A 6,000-nucleotide genomic window follows, 5' to 3' on the forward strand; every position below is an offset into this window, starting at 1 on the left:
CCCAAAGATTCTAGGACCATTGATTGGTATGGATGGGGACCTGAATCAGAGTTTCGAGAGGCTATTCGCTGATGTCAGTATGGTAAAAGCTGGAGAAGGTTCCAGCAGAGCAGAGATACAGTTTGTGGGGCCTGAGGCCAAAACCAACAATTGGACGGTTACTCCTCTTCCTTTCTGAACAGTTCTCTTTTTACTGGTTCTAATGACATGGCATGCACAGCGGATCTTCGACCTAGTCTAATAAATCAATCTGAATCCGACTTAATGATACAAGAGGTCGTTTGTGACGATGACTCTGAATATGACGAAGATAAAGCCTTCGAAGAGATAAACCGAGAACTGTGCCAATTTGAAGAAAAACCCAAACCTAACCTAAATGACACTGAGGCTGTGAATCTAGGAGACGCCGATAATGTCCGAGAAACCAAGATCAGCATCCATATTGAGCCGAATGTCAGGGAGGAATTGATCAAAACCCTCGTGAAATTCAAAGATGTTTTTGCATGGTCATATGACGATATGCCTGGATTAAGCACCAATTTAGTGGTTCACAAATTGCCCACTGACCCGGCATACCCTCCGGTCAAGCAAAAGCTAAGGAAGTTTAAAACAGAAATGAGTGTAAAGATCAAAGAAGAGGTGATTAAGCAGTTGCAGGCAAAGGTCATTCGGGTCACTCGATATCCCGAGTGGTTGGCCAATGTGGTACCAGTTCCAAAGAAGGATGGGAAAATCAGGGTGTGCGTCGACTACCGCAACATCAATAAAGCAAGTCCCAAGGACAATTTTCCATTGCCCAACATCCATATCTTGATCGATAATTGCGCTGGGCGCGAGATCGGATCATTTGTAGATTGCTATGCGGGTTATCATCAGATCCTAATGGACGAGGAAGATGCGGAAAAGACAGCATTTACCACGCCATAGGGAACTTACTGCTATCGGGTAATGCCATTCGGACTGAAGAATGCCGGGGCAACGTACATGCGAGCGATGACTGTTGTGTTTCACGACATGATACACAAAGAAATTGAGGTGTACATAGATGATGTGATCATAAAGTCTTGGCGTCAGGAAGACCATGTAGCAGACCTAAGGAGATTCTTCCAAAGACTCCGAAGGTATGATATCAAACTTAATCCGGCCAAGTGCGCATTCGGGGTTCCATCAGGAAAGCTGTTAGGATTCATCGTCAGTCGACGGGGTATTGAGCTGGACCCATCTAAGATCGAATCCATCTGAGATTTGCCACCGCCAAAGAACAAGACAGAGGTAATGAGTTTGCTGGGTAGACTCAATTACATCAGCAGGTTCATCGCTCAACTCACAGCAACTTGTGAGCCCATATTTCGGCTGCTGAAAAAGGATGCTGCGGTAAGTTGGACGGCAGAGTGTCAAGAGGCTTTCGACCAAATCAAAGGGTATCTGTCTAATCCACCCATTTTGGTCCCGCCTAATCCATGGAAGCCCTTAATTCTTTATCTGACGGTCCTGGAAAATTCATTTGGTTGTGTACTGGGGCAACACGATGACACAGGAAGGAAGGAGCAGGCCATTTACTATCTCAGCAAGAAATCACAGTATATGAGGTCAAGTACACTCAACTCGAGAAAACATGTTGTGCCCTAACTTGGGTAGCTCAGAAGTTGAAGAACTACCTGTCCTCGTATACTACTTATCTCATATCCCGTTTGGACCTATTGAAGTATATCTTTTAGAAACCTATGCCCACAGGAAGGTTGGCAAAATGGCAAATTCTGCTCACAGAGTTTGATATCGTCTATGTGACGAGGACAGCCATGAAAGCCCAGGCGCTGGCCGACCATTTGGCAGAGAATCCCGTTGATGAAAAATACGAGCCTTTAAGAACGTATTTTCCCGATGAAGAGGTAATGCATACAAATGAGCTGGAGTTACCCGGGGAACCGGGTTGGAAGCTTTTCTTCGATGGAGCTGCAAATGCGAAAGGGGTTGGAATAGGAGCAGTACTCATTTCTGAAACAGGACGCCATTATCCTGTTACGGCTTAACTACGCTTCTATTGCACCAATAATATGGCCGAGTATGAAGCGTGCATTTTGGGTCTGCGATTGGCTGCGGACATGGATGTCCAAGACGTTTTGGTCTTGGGAGACTCGGACCTCTTGGTACATCAGATTCAGGGTGAATGGGAAATAGGGGATCTGAAACTCATACCATATCGACAATGCTTGCACGATCTGAGCAAGCGATTTCGATCGGTAAAGTTCAAACATATCCCGAGAGTTCATAACGAGGTTGCGGATGCATTGGCCACCTTAGCATCAATATTGCACCACCCTGACAAAATGTATGTTGACCCTCTGCACATCCAGGTTCGTGATCAGCACGCTTATTGCAACACGGTAGAAGAGGAAGCGGATGGCGAGCCCTGGTTTCATGATATCAAGGAGTACCTCAAAATGGGGATATATCCGGAACAGGCCACTGGAGACCAAAAAAGAGCCCTTCGGCGTTTGTCAAATGGTTTCTTCCTCAGCGGAGGAGTGTTGTACAAAAGAACCCCGGATTTGGGATTATTAAGATGTATAGACGCCGGTCAAGCCACGACGGTTATGGCAGAGGTACATGCTGGAGTTTGTGGGCCACATATGAGCGGATATGTATTGGCAAGGAAGATCCTTCGAGCAGGGTATTATTGGCTTACCATGGAGCATGACTGTATCTCTTTCGTGAGAAAATGCCATCAGTGTCAGATACATGGAGATCTGATTCATTCTCCGCCAACAGAGTTACATACGATGTCAGCACCCTGGCCGTTTGTGGCATGGGGCATGGATGTCATTGGACCTATCGAGCCGGCAGCATCCAACGGTCATAGATTCATTCTAGTAACCATTGACTACTTCACCAAATAGGTTGAGGCTAAAACCTTCAAGTCGGTAACCAAAAAGGCAGTGGTGGATTTTGAGCACTCTCATATCCTCTGCAGATTTGGGATCCCAAAAATAATCATCACGGATAACGGTGCAAATCTTAACAGCAGCCTAATGAGAGAGGTATGCCAACAATTCAAGATTACACACGAAATTCCACCCCATATCGTCCCAAGGCGAATGGAGCGGTCGAAGCAGCCAATAAGAACATCAAGAAGATACTGTGAAAGATGGTGGAAGGGTCCAGACAATGGCATGAGAGATTACCCTTTGCTTTGTTGGGTTACCGCACTATCGTCCAGACTTCCATAGGTGCAACTCCTTATTTGTTGGTGTACGGAACTGAGGCCGTAATACCGGCGGAGGTCGAAATTCCGTCCCTCCGGATTGTCGCTGAAGCCGAGATTGATGATAATGAATTGGTCAAAGCTCGATTGGAACAGTTGAGCTTGATAGACGAGAAATGATTGGCAGCAGTGTGCCATGGTCAGCTGTATCAGAAGAGAATGGCAAGGACATATAATAAGAAGGTACGCCCCAGGAAGTTTGAAGTAGGGCAGCAGGTATTAAAGAGGATCCTCCCGCATCAGGTCGAAGCAAAAGGCAAGTTCGCCCCAAATTGGCAAGGGCCTTATATCGTGACCAGAGTGTTGTCCAACGGTGCTTTGTGTTTGACGGATATCGAGGGACGATGTGTTGACATGACTATCAATTCGGATGCAGTCAAAAGATATTATGCGTAATTTCTTTGATTATGGCAATTATTGGTTTGTTTGTTTGTACTTGGTACTTATTGGATAATGAAATGACGGAGGCAATTCTTTCTTCTATCCAAACACTTTTTACCCTTGTTTCCCCTTTTGAGCCTTAAGTTATTCTTTCATATCCCTCTTTTGGAATCACTAATGGAAAAGATATGAAAAAAAAATTGTAAAAGAAAATGAAAAAAAAAGAGATAAAAATCACAAGAAAAACAAAACCGTGGGAACTACGTTTGACCTGATTCCTCAAAGAGGATACGTAGGCGCCTCACGGCTCGGTCATAGTGTGCGTAGTGTACATAAGTGTGCATAATAGGCACAGTGTGCGTAACGCACATAGCTCAACATAGAGTAAAAATAAAATCCCCCAAGCAAGAAAACTGGGGCAGAGGTTATGTTTTAAAATTCCAACAAAGGTTTGATTCCAAAAGTTGTAGCAGATCACCCATCAAAGTTATTTCATTTTTGATAGCCTCTCTTTTAGCCCCACACCAAAACCAAAATCGACATCCAAAAGACCTCCCGATCAATATCCAAGAGGTGCCAAGTCAGGCAAATAAAGCCGAGAATAGTACACTGATCCTCGGCAAAGAAGAGGAGCATAAAACTGGGAATGAATTGATATTCCAAAGGAATCTCCAGAAGAGAGGGTCATATCGACAGCACTCCAGTCCTCTGTTGAAAAAATAAGATGAGAGAGTCTTGGCGGTGAAAACCTTCGCAGGCACCACAAGGCAACGAAAGATGAGAGATATAAAATGAGAGAGTCTTATCGGTGAAAACCTTCACAGGCACCATAAGACGCCGGGAGCTGAGAGAAAAGAGAGAGTCTCATTAGTGAAAACCCCTCGAAGGGAACTATGAGGCGACAAGACAGATCAATAAAAGGATCCACGTTCACAAAGAAATGGACGCCCATTTATCCCCAGCAAGTAAGGTCATCAGGCAAGTTGATTGATACAAATAAACTGGGTCGGGAATCTATGGTGCACGTCATGATCACAAGGACCAGTCATGTCATCCAGATAAGTTCTTCTCTTTTCCTTTTTCCACCAAATATTGGTTAGAAATATTTTCCTCCTTTTCTATCTTTTTCATTTTTCTTTCTAAGAATTCGTTTTGAAAAAGATTTTTCAAAGTTTGCTACCAGAGGCCGAAGGGGTATAAAAGAAAAATACGAAAAGGGTAGGCCAAGAGCCGAGGCAATAAGACAAAAGGCATCGGCTGCAGAACTAAAGGACTAATTGTGTAGAAAGAAGGGTGACGTAAAGAGAGCGGAAAATGACGGGTGAAGGACTTGTGGACCAAGTTCCGAGAAGGTTTCCCCGCAGAATGTTGATAAATCCCGGACCCAAATCCGAAGTGGTCAGACGCCACAAGAAAGGGAAATCAATCCGGTGCAAGATATCCCCAGGCAATGCAATTCTATGCCTTGCCATTTCCGGGAGGAAGTAAACTCCTGAAGGGAGTAGTTTCGGGATTAAAAGCAGACTCCCACAACATGTCCTGAAAAGAGAAAGCAGAAAAGGGGATAAATGGAAAACCACCCCCAGCAGGCAGGGCACCCCCAGCAAGTAACGTCGTCCACCAACCAGTTGTTAGAGCATAGAGCAAGGAAAATAAAAGGGAAAAATCATCCCCCAACGGAAATATCACCGTTGCCCCACCATGATTAAAATTAACTAAATCCTTTTGTCTGCTGCAGGAAAATAAAGGTTGATGATGGCAGAAGGACGCGATACCAGAAAGGTCACCAAAACAGGGGCAGAAAATTTTCTGCCATTATCAAAAAAAAAAAATTCTCGGAGGAACGAGAAAACAAAATCAAATAAGTCTTAGTTTAAATAGGCGCCCACCTGTATAACGAGATGAATAATTTTCATGTCTTATTTTAGATAGGCGCCCACCTGTATAACGAGAGGAATACTTTTCAGTCTTACTTTAAATAGGCGCCCACCTGTATAACGAGAGGAATAATTTTCATGTCTTAGTTTAGATAGGCGCCCACCTGTATAACGAGAGGAATAACTTTTCAGTCTTAGTCTAAATAGGCGCCCACCTGTATAACGAGAGGAATAATTTTCATGTCTTAGTTTAGATAGGCGCCCACCTGTATAACGAGAGGAATAATTTTCATGTCTTAGTTTAGATAGGCGCCCACCTGTATAACGAGAGGAATAATTTTCATGTCTTAGTTTAAATAGGCGCCCACCTGTATAACGAGAGGAATAATTTTCAGTCTTAGTTTAAATAGGCGCCCACCTATATAACGAGAGGAATAATTTTCATGTCTTAGTTTAGATAGGCGCCCACCTGTATAACGA

Source organism: Nicotiana tabacum, chromosome 5 (genome assembly GCF_000715075.1).
Source record: "Nicotiana tabacum cultivar K326 chromosome 5, ASM71507v2, whole genome shotgun sequence".
In the NCBI taxonomy this organism is placed as follows: domain Eukaryota; kingdom Viridiplantae; phylum Streptophyta; class Magnoliopsida; order Solanales; family Solanaceae; genus Nicotiana; species Nicotiana tabacum.